Source organism: Mirounga angustirostris, unplaced genomic scaffold (genome assembly GCF_029215605.1).
Source record: "Mirounga angustirostris isolate CCGP_5_RB_7025 unplaced genomic scaffold, mMirAng1.0.hap1 SCAF_10, whole genome shotgun sequence".
NCBI classification, from domain to species: Eukaryota; Metazoa; Chordata; class Mammalia; order Carnivora; family Phocidae; genus Mirounga; species Mirounga angustirostris.
Genome location: NW_026991718.1, coordinates 83,493,822 through 83,512,694, shown reverse-complemented (window position 1 = coordinate 83,512,694; position 18,873 = coordinate 83,493,822). Strand labels below are relative to the sequence as shown.

The following is an 18,873-nucleotide window of genomic DNA, read 5'->3' as shown; positions in this document are numbered from 1 at the left end:
GACTATTAGCAAGTTCCTGGACTTCTCCAAGGCCAAGTTTCTTGATCTATAAAACAGGGACTGCCTACCTCACGAGCTCTTGGTCGGGATGGAATGAGATAAGGCAGGTAACACACAGTACAGCAGCTGGTGTGTGGTAAGGCGTGTGCTGGTTATTAGGTCCGGGTGTTCTTTCGGCGGCCATGGGCCACGGGCGAACCACCTGTCAGCCAGGCAGCTGGCGTTTACGGGGTACCTGTTGGTCACCCAGCACCCTGGGAGGTGCTGAGAGGTACGTGCTTGGAAGACAGGTGATCCTGGACTCTACAGACCGAAGAAAGAAAGAAGACATCTATTTAAATGTGGGTTGTGATGAATTACATCAGCATTCAGAGAGGACCTGGAGCTGCACCTTTTTGGGGGGAGCCTCTGAGCGGGCGGGCAAGTCCCACTGGTCTGCCAAGCCTGGTCCTTCCTGGCCTCGTGCCTACAGGCCTCATCCAGACATGGCAGAGCAGCTTCGACATCAAATAGGGTCCTCTTTAGGGTGAAGATCCCCGATTAAGAGATGAGGACGGGGGGCCTGAGAACAATTATTTCTTGGCTTGACATTGGGCCACTCTTGGGGCATAACCATGGAAGGGAACCTAGTTCGGTGATTACTTTGTTGCCAAAGAAATGATGCTCAAAAACTGTGATCTTGTTCTTTCTGTTCCTTGTGGTTCGCTTGCTCTGTATGTCCACGAATTTAGGTTGAATAAAAATTTGTACCCAAAAAGGTGACTTATTTCTTCTTATGCCAAGACTCCTATGAGGTATGTGTCCTTGCGTAGCGTCGAGTTTTACATTCGGTGGGGTTGCCTTCCCCCTGTGCAGAGCATGTACACTGATGGGCCTGATCCAGACTCCAGAGAAGACGGGGGGCTGGGCACACGAGGAACTGAGCCAGGCAGGAAGAAGACAGCACTCTGAAGGAGGGTAATTTGCAGTGAGTTTAATAAAGAGACTCTTTTTAGAAGAATGTCCAGAAGGGACAGTGAAGTTCCTCAGGGCCAGCAAAGGGAAAGCGCTGACTGCCCCCCCCAGGACTTGGGCGGGGTGAGGGAAGAAGTGATTGCCAGCACCCAGAGAGAGAGCTTCTAGGGGCAGAGAAAGCCACCTGGCAGGAGCTGGGGTTTTCCATAAAGAAATACAGAATGAACAACAGCAACCTGGCAGGGAGAGAGAAATAAACACCACAATTTCACTCTCTCTGATGTCCTGCCAGGGTTTCCCATTGGCCAAACCCAACTGGCAGCCAGGTTTATGGAGCCCATTGAGTCAGTCCACAAAGGCCGGCCTCCCGGATACAGAACAGGCCGGAGACCAGGGGAGGCGGGGATCTGGAGGGAGAAAGGGAAAAGATTCAGCACAGGAAGCTTCTACACATTCTCTGTTGCATGAACATGGTGCATGTATTCAGATTAAGAACTTGCCTCAAGTAGTATTTATTATGGAATAGAATTCTATATATAAATGGGCCCATCTTCACATCCAGTAAAGAACAAATGATGAGAAGTTCCTGAAATTCTTTAATTATTCCTGTCGGCTTCCATGAAAATGTATATAATGGTTATGCATACGCAGTCTCTAAACTAAGTTTTTATTATATAAATAAGAAATACTCATTGTTAAAGAAAGGAAACCAGAAAAGAATATTAAGATAAAACTTAAATTACCTGCAACCTTATCTTCCAAGAATGACATTTTTAAGATCTTCCTGCAAAACTTTTCAGTCGCTTTTCTGCACACATGTGCAAGTATTTTTATACAACAACCATGGGATTGTGCTCTATGTCCATTTTCATCTCCAGCTTTTTCCACTTAATGTAACTGGCAAGCATATTCTTGTGTTGCTGGCCACATGGCTCCTCTCTTAAGCACGTATCATAATTTACTTAGACATTTCCTATTATTGGATATCACTAAATGTCCAATTTAAGCTCTCTCCCATTTTTTGCTGTTGTAGTTACACCACAACGAGACTATGTGCAACTTTGAAAAACATGAATCTGGCTTCTTAAGCTTGCTGCCCACACCCTCCGGAGTAGAGAAAGACCCGGTTTTAAATACACCTTAAAAGTACACAAAGCGAACAAGCATTTGCCACTCGTTCATGGATTGCAGCCACATTGCTCTTGCACACAGATTAAAATGGGTGTCCCACCAAGAATCCTAGAATCTCTGTTTTCAGCGGTTCTCTGACACACAGCAGGAGAGGAAGGCCCGCGTCCCCACTGCCCCACAGGACAAATAAGCAGATGTGGACCCACCGCAGAGCAACGGGTGAGCGGGTCACTGACCTGGGAGACCAAGCACTACCTTTCTATTCACAGCTGTGCTTCCCCTTCACTGTCGCTCTTAAAGCCGGACTGCTGGGACAGGGCCAATTTCTGCACACAATTACCAGTGACCGTGGGCACCCCCAAAACCCAAGGTGTAGGGCATCTTTGGGATGATCCCACAGACTCCCCCTCCAGCCACGGCTCATCAGTCTCCCTGCTTCTGTTTAAGCAGGTTGTCCTCTTGGCAAAGATTTAGAAGCAATTTATGTTTGCTGGGGGGAGAGAGGAAGAGAACGAATATCAAAATAGAACAGTTAGCACAAAAATTTTTTCCTACCGAGTGTTGTCTGACATTGGGTTATCTGGAATCCATCTACTCCCAAAAGAATTGTAAAAATGTTAGGGGGTAGGGGGTGGGAGTTCAATTGCGGAAGTTTTGCAAGTCTGATCTGAGGCAAGAGAACTTGCCTGCATATGACAGAGGGCCAGCAAGGGGACACCTAATACTAGGTCCTGTGTGGAGTTCAGAAAGCGCATCATAGACGTGCTCTGGGGGTCACGTGAAATCCTTCAGCCAATGCCATGTGGCCACTTGGGCGAGTCTTAGTGATTCACCATCAAATAAGCCTCGGGCCCAGCATTCTGGTCCTTGGGGTCTGGTTGGTCTAGAGTCTCCACCGCTATATAAACGAAGACATGCTACACCACATCAGAGAGGCCACAGTAAGTTATGTCTGGTGTTCAGAATGGGCCCAAAGGAGGGAGCAAGGGGTCATGTCTACCAGCAGATGGGCCAGGCCCTCCCCTGTGGATGGTCTGCCATCCCAGCCTTGGAAGGCAAGTGAGAATGACGATGAGGATAAAGACTGTGGCCGAGCACTTGTAGGTGCCATCATGTACCCACCCCAGCCAGGGAGCACCCCCTCACTACTGCCCAGCATGCCCCCCCCCCAGCTCAGCTAAGGCTGCATTCAGATGAACACCTCTCAGCTAGGTTATAAAGACGCTGCTCGGGGCTCCTGGGTGGCTCAGTAGGTTGGGCAGCTGCCTTCCACCCAGGTCATGATCCCAGGGTTCTGGGATCAAGTCCTGCATCCGGCGTTCTGCTCAGCGGGGAGTCTGCTTCTCCCTCTGCCACTCCCCCTGCTGTGTGCTCTCTCCCTCTCTCTCAAACAAATAAATAAAATCTTTAAAAAAAAAACTGGCCGCTCCGTTCACCCCAGTCTACATGAGGAATCTGTAAGGGTGGGTTAGTTGCTCATAACAAGCACAAACTGATATTGACACCTAGGTCCTCCTCCTGCAGAGCTGGGCCACTGACACCGCCTCCCCCCGCACACCAGTCATGGGGTATTGGAGTGTCTTCCAGGCACGAAGAGGAGAACATTCCAGACTTAAAGTGGGGACAGCAGCAGCTCCTATCCAGAGGCAGTAAACCTGTGGCTCGCGGCCCAAACCCAGCCTGCAGACAGCTTTGCTTCTGCTGGCAGAGCATTTTTGAAAAATGTAGGCTGCTATTTAGAAATGAGTTTTCACGTAACACTCTGGATGTCCAGATTCTCTCGACACCTGAGAAGAGCTGACAACACGGGGCCCTGGTGTCCACAAGGAAGAATCAGAAGGGAGGAGAGGATTCCTGCCCTGCTGCCCTCCGCACCCCCCACCCCCTGAGCGAGGTCTTGGCAGAGTCGTCCTACGTACTGCATCTAGATAGTGTGCGCGCACTTCTGACCAGGGAGGGGGGTGCAGGCCTGAGGTCGATGGCCAGAGGTTTCTGAAAGCCTCTTCCTTCTCCTACAATTGCCTGCTTGGCAACTTAAGCGGTGGTGGGACAGTCTGCTCACCGGGAGCACTGGTCACAGAGGGCATCTAGCCCAAACCAGGGAACCTAGACCCATCTGTGGAGGCAACCAAGAGCCATTTGAGGATTTTTTTTTAAAGATTTTATTTATTTTTATTTATTTGAGAGAGAGACAACATGAGCGGCAGGGACAGAGGCAGAGGGAGACTGAGAATCTCAAGCAGACTCCCTGCTGAGCACAGAGCCTGACGCGGGAATCAATCTCAGGACCCTGAGATCATGACCTGAGCAGAAACCAAGAGTCAGAGGCCCAACCAACTGAGCCGCCCAGGCACCCTTTTCTGAGGGTTTTAAACAGAAAAATGACAGACTCTGATGGAAGTTCTATGGGATGGATGGGGTAACTGGCCCACCTTTCTATCATCTGGCATTTCTCTCTCTTCCTGCGGTGTTCCACCTTGCACCTCGGAGGTCCGACAGAGCACACCAGCATGGTGGGGCAGGAGTGAGATATCTCCTCTCTTTGTTCTCCAGCTCCCCTTCTCCTCCGTGTCCTCAGCTGATTGCCCTGGTTCTTATTTCAATGAGAAAAGAGAAGCCATTGAGAAGGGAGACGCCACATCTCCCCATCACCTGCCTCTTGACCCTGGTTGCTAGAGAGACACCCTGCTCTATTCCTAGCCAGCCCCTTGTGTAGTGCGCCAAGCCCCAGGCCCTCTGTCTTATGCCAGGACTTCACCCTGCATTCTCCCCATCTCTGGAATCATCCTGCCTTTCCTTTCTACTGGTTCTTCCCACCAGCATGCTCATCTATTGTGGGTTTAAATATAAAAATAAATAAACTCATCAAAAAAGTCCCCCTTCTCTATTTTTCTACTCCCCTTGATAGTAGAACTCCTTGAGAGGGTTGACTCTGCCCATTTCTTCACTTCCTCATGTGCGAGTTTGACTAGACTGTCATCAATACATTTCTATCAGGACCCATTTGTCCAGGTCACAATGCCCTCCACTTTGCTGTATTCCATGCCTTGCCTTTTGTCTTTGTCTCTGTAGCACTACACACCCTGATCCATCCTTCCACTGGAAATGCCTCTTTTGCTTGGCTTTACGGGTACCATGTTTTCTTGCTTTCCCTCTTCACTCCGTCACTCCATCAACATACACACCAGTCTTTCAGTTCTATGATTTGTTTTCTTGCAGTTTGGTCTCTCAATTAAGCTTCGAAGTCCATGGAGACGGGGACTGATCTGGGCCATTTTCTTGTCTCTCCTGAGCATTCAGACAAGTGCCTGGCACTCAAGAAAGTTTCGCTGAAAAAAAAATGAGTAAATGGGTCATAATTCCTACAGTGCCCCACAGAGCACAGATGTACATACGAGTGAGCACTTAATGAGTTCATTCATTTCCCAAGACTGCTGTAACAAATAACAATAAGCTTGCTTAAAAGGACAGAAGAATATTCTCACAGGTTTTTGAAATCTGTCCAACATCAAGATGCCATCAACTTCCTTCCAAGGCTCTAGAGAAGAATCTTACATTGGCTCTTCCAGTGTCTGCTGGCTCTTGGCCATCCTTGGCTTAGGAAAACACAAGTCCAATCTTTGTCTCCACTGCCTTCTCCTATGGGCCCTTCTGTGTTTCTCCTTCCTCTTATAAAGATACCAGTCATTGGATTTGAAGCTGACCCTAAATCCGGGATCTCAGAATCCTTAACTAATTACATGTTTCCAAACAAGGCTATATTCTGCTAGACATGAATTTTGGTGGGGGACATTATTGAATAAGTTCACATTTCCCTTGAAATTTAGATTGTCTGAGTACCCAAAACAGCTACTAGAGATTGATCTATTGGACCCCAGAGAGTTTTTAGTCCTTCAAGTCTTTCTTAGAAAGACAATGTTCCTAAATTGGTGGAACCGACAGCAGAATGACATTTTCGATCTGTAAACACAAACATGTAAAAATGTATCTTCCTTTATTTTCTTAGATATGATTTTAAATTTTGACCTTGAGCTCCCTTTCCATCTAACGGAAAAGATGTAGGAGGTCATGTCCAGGTAAGTTCAGGTCTTTTCCTCAGTCATTTTAGCTTGAAATACTCTGAGTTAGAACTCCCATGCCCAGCCCAATCCCTCCCACATCTGCTCTCATCCAGTCCTAGTGGGCTCTGCACAAAAGGTCTCTGGGGTCTTGTCTGAACTCCTGGGATATCTCTCAGGACTGAGTGTGAGGGCCCCCTGACCACAGACCCACAGATCTGGCAGTCTGTCCCCTGCAGTTGCTTAGCAAGGACTCCACACCAGCATCTAACTTCCTTGTCCCTCTCCTTTCTGGTCCTTCCTTCACTTCTTCTAGACCTGGGAATAAAGGGGGCTGTGTGGATAGGGGACAGCCTAGTTCTGCCTGATTGCACTGTGCACAGATTTTCCTTTCTCAAATGTGGATGGAAATCATTTTGGTTTGGTTTGGTTTGGTTTTCATTTTTTAAATGAAAATTAAGACTTGTCTTTCTTTGACCTAGGCTTCCATCATGCCTGCTCTTCTGAGATGGGACTCATGTTTGGCAGTCTGTGTGGAGCGAAGGCCCTGGGGCATGAATAAGGAAGTTCACTAAAGCAAAAGTGGGGACCCCAGTCTTGGTGCCAGGACATCCCTTACATTATACCACCCACATAAGCAAGAAGAGATTGCCTGTGAGACTGCACCCAAATATTTCCATTCACAGCACCTTCAGAGTCCCAGAAACCACTTCATGGTGGCTCAGGCCAAAAAAATACCCAATAGTCTGTTTATTAAGTAGTTTGGTTAAAAAACTTCATAAGTGTTCATGCCCTAACAACACAGTAGCCATTTGAACAAAATAATGCCTATATATTGAAAGAAAAAATAATTTTTTATTTCATTCTTTAATAAACACAATTTCTTATTATTTAGATATATGTCTGTCAGGCAATGAACAACTTTTCAAACATCAGAATCAAATTGGACACCATCTGTTATGCGCTGTGTCCCCAAAATTCATATGTTAAAACCCTACCCCCCGGTATGTCTATATTTCGAGGCAGGACCTTTAAAGAGGTAAAACTAAATGAGGTCATATGAGTAAGGTCCCAATTCACTAGGACTGGTGTCCTTATGGTAACAAGAAAACACACCAGGGATGTGTGTACACAGAAAAAAGGTCATGGTAGGACAGAAAGAAGATAGTGTCAGAGAAGAAAAACCTTTTCCTCTACTCTCTTTGGTTGAGTGATTAGGGCCTGCAAATTAAACGAGGAAAAGACAGATATTAACAAGAAAAAAGCTACAAAATTTTTATTAATATTTACATTCAGAGAAAAGTTTATAGAAAAGAAATAAAACTCAAAAAAGTAGTTAGACTTTGAGCTTATATACCATCTTAACAAAGGAAGGGGCATTTTGGCTTCAAGGGGTGATAAATAGCAGGGAAGTGACTAAGAAATATATAGGAGAGCTAAGGGAAGATAGGGGTTATGTTAAGATCTGTTTATGAAAACTCATGTTGGTGTGACTCCCCATCTCTGGCGTTAAGAGTGCCCTTCCCTCCTTGTGGGCACTGTGGGGGACACTTTCAAAAAGGGAAATGCATGCCCTGCTTTTGGGGAATAAAGGAGGGCCGACAACTCTTCCTGCATCTGCTCACTCTCAAGGGCCTTCAGCTTAAAATAGTCCATGTCCAAAGTGGCATATTTGGGGGTGACATATCCTGATCCCCTTCGACAATCATCTGCAAGCCAAGGAGAGGCTTCGGGAGAAGTCAACCTTGCTGACCTCTGGATCTCAGACTTTCAGCTTCCAGAAAAGTGAAGAGATAGATTTCTGCTGGTTAAGCTACCCAGACTATGGTCTTGTATTACGGTAGCCTTTGCAAACTAATACAACATCATTCGCTTCCTTTGTTTTAATTTTATTTTATTACAGTGACTTGGACAAAGAACAGAACTCCATCTGGCACTAAAACTACCAATGTCCTTGAGCTAGCTGTCCGCATTCCTTGGGCCACATGTGAGGCCTGCAGTCTCCCCCAGGAGAAGCTGGAAGAGCCCACGGGCCCTGTGAGGCTGCTTCACCACCCCTGGGCATGTCATCCAGAGTTCGGGAACCAGGCCTTCAGACCAGAAATCCTCAGTCTTTCTCCTTCAAGAGGCACAGCTGTAGCGAGATAGGCTGCCCATTTTCTTCTTACACATGTTCAACCTTCCTACTCTGTTCTTTTGACAAATAATTTTTCATCTACAGAGTATTATAAAACTGCGGGGTGTTCAGTATTTTATATCAACCTACAGGCCAAACCCAAGTGTACCAATTCAATAGCGTTTAAAAAGAGAATGTCAATGTTATGAACCCCAAAAATAGAGTAATGGAATCACTGAAATTCGAGCAGTGAAGGGCAAGCAGAGGTGGAAGTTGGCGTGTGGTTTTTATTTTCCTCCACTTACCTCATGGAAACCAGGAGGAAATGAGGAAGTGCAATGGAATAAGAACTTGAAGCTTAGGTACATTGCTGAAATTATAAAAGTAGAATGGATACTTATTTAAAAATAAGTATTTTGGGGGGCGCCTGGGTGGCTCAGTCGGTTAAGTGGCTGCCTTCAGCTCAGGTCATGATCCCGGGGTCCTGGGATCGAGCCCCGCATTGGGAGCCTGCTTCTCCCTCTCCCTCCTCCTGCCACTCTGCCTGCTTGTACTATCTCTCTCTCTGTGTCAAATAAATAAATAAAATCTTTAAAAAATAATAATAAAATAAAAATAAAATTAAGTATTTTTTGAATGGAGAAGGGCGGGAAAGATGGGGGAAACATTAGAGAGCCAGATTCCTCACCCACACTATGGAGAGTGAACAGATATAGGCTAAATCTGATAAATCACCAAACAGAGGAATAAACATGTGCTTTCTCATTGTTTTAGAAGAACAACAAACAGGTAAACACGTCTATCCCTGGGGAGGGCTACTGTGTGTATACCTTGACTTTTTCTTTACTAGCGTTCTATTTTATTGGATTTTTTAAAATGATTTGCCCTCATTGCTTTCATAATTAAAGTCTTGTTTTCTAAGAAGAAAATGTTCACCAAATGTTAAGTGGAAAGGACAGAATCTAAAACAGAATACAGTTGCCTTTGAGCAATACTGCACAAGTGTTGATTTGAACTGTGAAAGCTCCAGGTATACACAGATTTTTTCCGATAAATACAGTACAGTACTGCAAATGTATTTTCTCTTCCTTATGATTTTCTTTAAAATTTTCCTTTTCTCTAGCCTACTTTATTGTAAGAATACAATGTACAATACATATACAAAATATGTGCTAATTGACTATGTTATCAGTAAGGCTTCTGGTCACCAGTAGGCTGTTAGTAGGTAAGTTTTAGGAGTCAAAAGTTATTTTTTTAAAAGATTTTACTTATTTATTTGTTTGACAGAGAGAGAAAGAGAGAGCACATGCAGGGGGAGCAGCAGAGGGAGAAGCTGACTCCCTCTGAGCAGGGAGCGCAACAGGGCTGGATCCCAGGACCCCGGGATCATGACCTGAGTCCAAGGCAGGTGCTCAACCGACTGAGCCACCTAGGTGCCCCTAGGAGTCAAAAGTTATATGTGGATTTTTTACTGCACTGGGGTGTCAGCACCCCTAATGTGCTGACATTGGGGTGTCAGTCAATGTCAGCCAATGTCAGTCAATGTCCTGTGTCGCTCAGCAATCAACTGTACTATATAGTATGGTTCCAGTATACTTCATATATCTAATCATAACATGTTACAAAAAAATATTTGAAAGACATAAAACACACTGCTAATAATGGTTAATTCTGGATGGGGAGACCATTGGTATTTTTAATTTCTGAAAGTAGAATCAGAAAAATATCACTTTCAGAAGCAGAAAAAGATTTTATCTTAAGAGCTAGTACCAGAATTTTTCTCAGGGAGAGAAATTTTCAGTATATGAGAATTTTAAATTAGGTTTTTTATTTTAATTCCAATATAGTTCACATACAGTGTTATATTAGTTTCAGGTGTACAATACAGTGGTTCAACAATTCTATATATTACTCAGGGCTCATTACAAATGCCCTCCTTAATCCCCATCCCCTCTTTCACCCATCCCCACTACCTCCTCTCTGGTGACCATCAGTTTGTTCTCTATAGTTCTGGGATGGGAGTAACAGAGCCGAGGCAGGGATATCCGCCAATACCCAGGCAGTGGTGAGAAATCGCTCTATACCCCCTCTCAAGCTGCAGAGCCAGCTCATGCTTGAAAGCAATGCCCTGGTCACAGAGACAAGTCAAACCTCTGAACAACTACTTTCCCATAAACTCCTTTTCTACCAAATTCCTAGACAATATGGTCCCCACGGTGGCCTTTGTATCTCTGTAAGAGTCTGAAACCATCCCTGACTAGAAGGATGGGTGTCATGGAAGGTCTCCATGACTGATAGGAGGGAAATCAATGTGTGTAGATTGATATTCAGAGTGTATGTGTTGCTGTGACAGGTGGGACAGGAGGTGTTGGTTCTAGTTCACAAGAAAAGCTCTAGTTCAGGACTCTTTTGACCAAGGAGTCTCCAGAGGACCCTATAAGTTCTGGTGCCGTGAGGGTGGAGTAGGCTAGGAGTCACTGGTGGGTGGACATGCATGGTTTAATCACCTGGACAAAATGAAAACTGTTTGTGCAAGAAAGCCTGCCAGCTAGAAACCCTGCCTGCCAAGGTCGCTCTGGGATGTACTGGAGGCAGCTAACTTTCTGTCCCTGTTCTTTTGTGTCCCTTTGGAAGCTTCTCAGACCAAACACGTTACTGAGTTTACAGCCTTTAAGAGAGCATCCAGGGATTGCAAACTCATAAGCCTCAAGCAGCCAGGCAGATGCATGAAGATGCAAAGCAGACTGCTTGAGGCCCACCGGGGCAGTGACAAGTCCCTGAGCTGGGAACAGATAGAACCATAGAAACCATGCGCAGCAGGACTCAGCTCTCTAGCTGGAGGAGAATCCAAGGCCCGTCTGATCAATTCAGATCATGAAGTCACTGGAGAATCATGCCAGGACTGGAAGTATCGGCTCCAGCAGTGCTAGTCCAGGTTTCCAGACAAAACCTTGGGCAGAATACTAGCTCCACCAAATCAGGTTACATCCGTCAGCATTTTGCTCAATTGTTTGCTCTATTTTTTCTCCTTCTCCCCTCCCTCCTACATATTTCTTTTCAGTTTGAGCAAAACAGACCTTGAGTTTCTTGTTTCTGGAATGTTACAGAAAACAGCTTACTCAGAAAAGCTTACTTTCCATAAATACACTGCTTTCCAAACGAGCGAAGATGATAACTGGAAAGCTACAGACATTCCTAATTTGTTTTTCTCTGTTTGCTTGACTTTCTCAGGGACATGATCATCCAATGCACACATTCTTTTCTGATCTGCACATTAGTTATAGAGAGCTGAGCACAATTCCTTCAGCCAAAGGAGTTGCAATCCACAATCCTTCCAGAGCCCACTGACAAAGGAAAGAGGAAAAATTATTATTCACATAAAGAACATGGAGTTGATGACACTCAGGATTAAAATTCCTCTTTTTGTTTATGCCTAAATATGACAAAACAAAAGATTAAAGCAGGACAAATGACCTATCTTGAAACCTCACCTACTTATTACAATGTGCTACCACAGTTGGAGGATTGAAAGTTCCAGAATAAAGAACTAATTGATAGAATTCACCAGTGAAGGCATCTGGTCCTGGGCTTTTCTTGGTTGAGAAGCTTTTGACTATTGATTCAACCAATAATTGATTTAATTCAGTCATCGATCCCCACACTAGTTACAGGTCTGTTCTGACTTTGTACTTCTTTATGATTCAGTCTTGTTAGGTTGTGTGTTTCTAGGAATTTATCCATTTCTTCTAGCTTTGCAATTTGTTGGCCTATAATTGTTCATAGTGCTCTTTTATGATCCTCTTTATCACCAATCCTTCACAAACTCTTCCAAAAAGTTGAAGAGAAGGAAACATTTCCAAACTCATTTTATGAGGCCAGCATTACCCAGATACCAAAGCGAGAGACAAAGATGCCACAAGAAAACTACAGGACAATATCTCTGATGAATACAGATGCAAAAACCCTCAACAAAATACTAGCAAATCTAATTCAAGAACAATAAAAGGATCATACACCACGACAAAGTAGGATTTATCCCTGGGATGTAAGAATGGTTCAATATATGAAAATCAATTAATGTGATACACCACATTAAGAGAAGAAGGATAAAAAACACATGATCATTTTAATACATGCAAAAAAGCCACTTGGTAAAATTCAGTACATTTTTATGATAAAACTCTCAACAAACTAGAAATAGAAGGGAATTATCTCAACAAAATGAAGGACATATATAAAAAGTCTACTAATATCACTTATATTAGTGAAAAACTGGAAGCTTGTCCTCTAAAATCAGGAATAAGGCAAGGATACCCACTCTCACCACATCTATTTGACATAGTACTAGAAGTCCTAGCCAGAGCAACTAGACAAGAAAAAGAATCAAAAGGCATTCAAATCAGAAAAAAAGAATTAAAATTGTCCCTGTTTGCAGACAACATGATTTTATATATAGAAAACCCTAAAGACTCCATTCTAGAAAAACTGTTAGAAATAATAGAAAAGAATTCAGTAAAGTTGCAGGGTACAAAATCAACATACAAAAATTAGTTGTTTTGCTATACAGATGGTCCCCGACTTACAGTGCTTCAATTTATGAAATTCAACTTCATGATGATGTGAAAGTGATATGCATTCAGTAAAACTGTACTTTGAATTTTGAATTTTGATCTTTTGCCAGTTACTGATATATGGTATGATCCTCTCTCATGATGCTGGGGGGCAGCAGCCGGCCACAGCTCCCAGTCAGCCACACCACCACAAGGGTAAATGATCAGTACACTTACAACCATCCCATATCCAGGCAACCATTCTGTTTTTCACTTCCAGTACAGTATTAAATAAATTACATGAGATATTGAACACTTTATTATAAAACAGACTTTGTATGAGATGATTTTGCCCAATGTAGGCTAATGGAAGTGTTCTGAGCACGTATAAGGTAGACTAGGTTAAGCTATGATATTCAATAGTGTAGGTGTATGAAATGCATTTTGACTTACGACTTGACTACATGTTGACTTATTGGGACATAATTGTAAATCAAGAAAGATCTGCATACTAACAATGAACTCTCTGAAAAGGAAATTAGGAAAACAATTCCATTTTAAATAGCACAAAAAAAGAATAAAATACCTAGGAATAAACTTAACTGAGAAAATAAAAGACTTGCATACCGAAAACTACAAAACACTGATGAAAGAAATTAAGCAAGACACAAATAAATGGAAAGACATCACATTTCATGGATTGGAAGACTGAATATTATTAAAATGTCCATGCTATTCAAAGCAATCTACAGATTTAATGCAACCCCTATTGAAATCACAACAGCATTTTTTAAATAGAAAAAAAAAATCAAAAATTTGTATGGAACTTCAAAAAGATGATGAATGGCCGAATCAACCTGGGGAAAGCAAACAAAGCCAGCAGTATCACAATTCTTGATTTCAAACTATACTACACAGCTAAAGTAATCAAAATAGTGTGGCACTGACATAAAAACAGACACATAGATCAGTGGAGCATAACTTAGAGCCCAGAAATAAACCCATGCATATACGGTCAACTAATACTTGAAAAGGGAGCCAAGAGCACTCAATGGGGAAAGGTTGTTTCCTCAATACATGATGTTGCAAAAGCTGGATCTTCACACGCAGAAGGAAATTGGACCCCTATCTTAAACCATTCACAAAAAATGAACTCATGATGGCTGAAGACTTCAAAGCAAGATTTTAAATTGTGAAACTCCTAGAAGAAAACATAAAGAAAAAGCTCCTTGGGGCTATATCAAACTAAAAGGCTTCAGCACAGGGAAGGGAACCATCAACAAAATGAAAAGGCAACCTATGGAATGGGAGGAAATATTTACAAATCATTGATTAAAAAAACAAAATGGACCAAGTAAATTTGAAGATCTTACCACTTTTATTAAGATTCATGAATCAGGCAGCATCCCATCTAGAAAGTAGAGGGAAGCTCCGGGACCTGTACACAATGGAAGGTTTTTAAAGGAAAAGAGAAGTCAGAGAAAAGGAATTTATTAGCAAGGAATGCATTGTTTCAGACAAGGTTGCCTTCCTAAGGAGAATGGAAGGGGTCTCTTGGGGAATTGCCTTCTAGTGTTGACTAGGAAATTCCAGTTTGGCTGGTTAGAGATTATGATGTTCTTGGCTGGGGGTGGGGGGGTGGGGGTGGGTAGGAGAGGAGGTTGAAACTGTAGTTATGTTAGGTAGTAAGTCTTGGTTTACTGCAATGGAATCTTAACTAAGTGACACCATTTGGGGCCTGTGTTTTTTGTTTTTTTTTTTTAACACCATATACCTGATAAGGGGTTAATTTTCAAAATATAAAAGAACTCCTGCAATTCAATAGTAAACAAACAAAATAACCCAATTTTAAAAAATAGGCTACAGAGGGGCACCCGGGTGGCTCAGTCTGTTAGGCATCCAACTCTTGGTTTTGCCGCACGTCATGATCTCAGGGCGGTGAGACTGAGCTCTGTGTCAGGCTCTGTGCTGAGTGTGCAGCCTGCTTAAGATTCTCTCTCTCCCTCTCTCTCTCTGCCCTTCCCCCCCACTCTCACACACTCTTTCTCTAAAAAAAAAAAAAAAAAAAAAAAAGGCCACAGACTTGAATAGATATATTTTCCAAAGAAGTATAAAAATAGCCAATAGGTATATGAAAAAACAATTAATGTCACTAATCATGAAGGAAACACAAATCAAAACCACAGTGAGATATCACCCCACATCTGTCAGGATGGCTATCATTTTAAAAAGAGAGAGGAAGAGAGAGAGAAGTGTTGGCAAGAAACGTGAAGAAATTGGAATCCTTGTACATTGTTGGTAGATACAGCTACCAAGGAAAACAGCATGGAGGATTCTCAAACAAAAATAGAACTACCAGCAGCGCCTGGTGGCTCAGTCGTTAAGTGTCTGCTTTCGGCTCAGGTCATGATCCCAGGGTCCTGGGGTCGAGCCCCACATCGGGCTCCCCGCTCAGTGGGAAGCCTGCTTCTCCCTCTCCCACTCCCCCTGTTTGTGTTCCCTCTCTCACTGTGTCTCTCTCTGTCAAATAAATAAATAAAATCTTTAAAAAAAGAAAATAAAACTACCATATGATTCAGCATTCCACTTCTCAGTATTTATTCAAAAGAATTGAAATCAGGATCTTGAAGAAATATAAGCACTCCTCTATCCACTGCAATACTATTTACGATAGCCAATGTGTGGAAGCAAACTAAATGTTCATCAACAGATGGATGGATAAAGAAATTGGGCAACATACACAGAGTGTAATATTATTCAGCCTTAAAAAAGAAGGGAATCCTACCATATTTGACAATATAGATGAACCTTGAGGATTCTTTTTTTTTTTTAAAGATTTTATTTATTTGACAGAGAGAGACACAGCGAGAGAGGGAACACAAGCAGGGGAGGTGGGAGAGGGAGAAGCAGGCTTCCCGCCGAGCAGGGAGCCCGATGCGGGGCTCGATCCCAGGACCCTGGGATCATGACCCGAGCCAAAGGTAGACGCTTAAGGACTGAGCCACCCAGGCGCCCCGAGGATTCTAAGCTAAGTGAAAAAAGCCAGTCACAGAAATACGAGTACTGCATGCTTCTTATATGAGGTAGTTAAATAGTCAATTTCATAGAACCAGTGAGTGGAATGGTGGTTGTCAGGGGCCGGGAGGAGGGGTTACTTATCAGCAGGCATAAAATTTCAGTCAAGCAAGAAGAATAAGCTCTAAAATCTTCTGTACAACATTGTAAATATAGGCAACAAAACTGCATTGTACACTTAAAAATTTCTTAAGCGGGTAGGTCTCACGTTACGCATTCTTACCACAATGAAATGAAAAATTAAAAAAAAAAGAAATACTGAACTGAGCACTCAGCTTACCATGGTAAGGTGTGTGGTTTGATACCAAACAGGTCAAGCCTCACTTTTCTATGGATTAGCTGGCTTTTCCATCCTGGATTGTAGAGCACACAGAAGTGACCCTTAGCCACACTGCTCAAACTCACCAACGGCTGGCTGCTGGACCCTTTCCTCAGAGACTGGTTTTCAAAAGACAGAAATAAGGTGTTTTCATCTTGTTGTTTTGCTTTTATCTGATCTCCTTCCTCTACATCCTGCCAACCTTAAGGGTTTTAAAACCAATGAATTTCTTCACAACAGAAGACAAATGTTGACTCCTTGCTCAAAATCTCCCTGATTCCTGCCCAAAATAGAATAGTAATTTGGGATGCCTCTTTCCTCATGATTTTTTATGACAAAACTAGATGATGGTGAAAACACGGGGTAAAATATTGTGCATTTTAAGAGTATGTGTGTCATGGGGCGCCTGGGTGGCTCAGTCGGTAAAGCATCTGCCTTCGGCTCAGGTCATGATCCCAGTGTTCTGGGATCCAGTCCTGCATTGGGCTCCCTGCTCGGCGGGGAGTCTGCTTCTCCTTCTGCCCCTTCCCCCTGCTCATGCTCTTGCTTGCTCTCTTTCTCTCTCTCAAATGAATAAATAAAAAATCTTAAAAAAAAAAAAAAGAGTATGTGTGTTCAAATAGATAGCTATCACTTGTTAAATTCCTGCCTTTTTTTTTTTTTTTTTTTTTGACACAGTACAAAACCCATATGTGAGAAAACAAGGGTGTGTGGAGAAAGGGGAACCTCTTGGGTTAGTTCTTTACCATACCCTTAGTTAGAAAGGTTCACTATCTCCTTTATCTTTTTGACTTTTTCTTTGAGAAGCAGCCTCATCTTCTTGCCAAGTTAATGGTTGGGGAGTTTGATAGAATTTTCTTGATACATTTCATTTTGTGGCTACTTGTACATCAGGAAGCGATGGCTTTGGTCTCATTTCCTCCTGGCTGGGCACCTTTCATTTCTTTTTCTTATTCCTTCAGCTCCCTCTCTCTGTTCTCTCCCACTTCCTCCCCCACATCCTTTCTTTGTGCTCCCCGCCTCCGCACCTCTCCTCTCCTCCCCTCCTTAGACCTTAAGCCCACAGTTCCCCTCCTGGTGGTGGGGGTCCAGCCAAAAATTACTGCTAACCTCTTCTCACCACCCACCCCTCACCACCCTGGGTAAGGTGTCAGTTCTCTGTGCCTCTGTTAAAATGACTTCGCTGCAATACCAATGAAATGTCAAAGAGTCAGTCAATGCCGAGGTCACATCCTGTGTGTCTGGAGAGTTTCACTGGTGAATTTGTGGTGCCTTAAAACCTTCCATGTTTTCATAAATTATACTGATCCAGCACCATAAAGTGAGTTAGAGGTTAAGGCCTCTGGTTTTACATAGGTAAGAGGTTCGGTTCAAGGGGAAGTTGACAAATATGGTAACATCTTGATTTTGTCAAATGTCACCAATTATTTTTCAACTATTTTCGTTCAGCAAAACCAAATCTCTCCCTTCCTGGACTTTCTGATTCATGTATACTTTAGGTGAACTATAACCTCTGTGTTTCTAGTACATTTGCACTTAATACAGCCAACTGTGTTTTGTTTTGTTTTTTTAATGTCCAAGAACACTTTCAGAGATTTTAATAAGCCTCTTTTAAAAGCCTTTCTTCCTCTCGGGCCCCCAAACGGGAAATCGTATTTTACTAAGGGTAAACAAATTTTATCATCTCCAAAGTTCAAGTGTGGTTTCACGCCAGCACACAACATGATTAAAGAGGTTTCTGAGTTTGATAAAATGTGCTCTGATCCCTCTGGTTCAAAAGTGTGTATATGTGAAATTCCCAAACAAGTTTATAATTATCTAGGTTATTATGCATATATACATAATTATATCTTATATATACATAACATGTACACATTCATAGCATATAAATAATTGTATACATAATTATGCACATTATAATCATTCTATATACATAAATACATTACATATATTAAATACTCAATATATTATACATAACATATATTGCTTGATGGGGACCACTGCCTTAGATCTTGCATGCTGGGAGGCTCAATACTCTCCTCACCTAACAACTCCACCATTCTGTTAACATGTTACTATTACTCAACACCCACATACCTAAAAATTCAAATTAACAATTTTCCTGCATAGATATACAGATCTTTGTCAAAAACCATCAACCCTCTTTTCACTTTCATGGTGTCTCTGGAGAATATAAAAAGCATGACTAAGAAAAGGCGGATGGACCATCAAATACACAGACCTTAAGTCAAACCCTGCAGCATTCCATCAAACCTGTCTCCTAATGTCCCTTTGCTCCCTTAAATAATGTGATTTAATCGGAAATCTTTGTGCATCTAATCAACCGGATGTGGTTGCTACCACGTACTCAAAGGCTTGAATCTAATCTTTGCCCTGCTTTAACAATCCAGCTGACTGGCTAGCTCCTTCCTCCACAGCTCATCTCTGAGCTAGGACAAGATACAGGTCCTCAATTCAGTGCAGCTGGAAGATTCTGAGGCTTCTCCAGCAAGTGTATGATTTCCTGGCAAAAGCCCTTGGCTGGCAGGTTTGTGAAAAGTGATTCTGGTCAAAATGCTCCCTTTGTATGTGTGCCAACAACACACTTAGGAAAAGGTTCACACTTAATTCCTGAGCATTCCTTTGTACTCTGGAGGTGTGTGTGCTTAG

At 42.9% G+C, this 18,873-nt stretch overlaps 1 long non-coding RNA gene across 2 annotated transcripts; it reads right to left on the bottom strand.

The window, feature by feature from the left end:
• Positions 1-962: 962 nt before the first annotated feature.
• On the bottom strand, positions 963-14,242 carry LOC135361680 (uncharacterized). Of its 2 annotated transcripts, none has more exons than XR_010405362.1 (4): positions 14,183-14,242; positions 5,168-5,414; positions 4,518-4,678; positions 963-1,361 (listed from the first exon to the last, which is right to left on the bottom strand). It is a non-coding gene; the product is annotated as an uncharacterized LOC135361680 (long non-coding RNA). The 2 variants fall into 2 exon arrangements; XR_010405361.1 differs by having other exon boundaries at positions 5,271-5,414.
• Between the last annotated feature and the right edge of the window lie 4,631 nt (positions 14,243-18,873).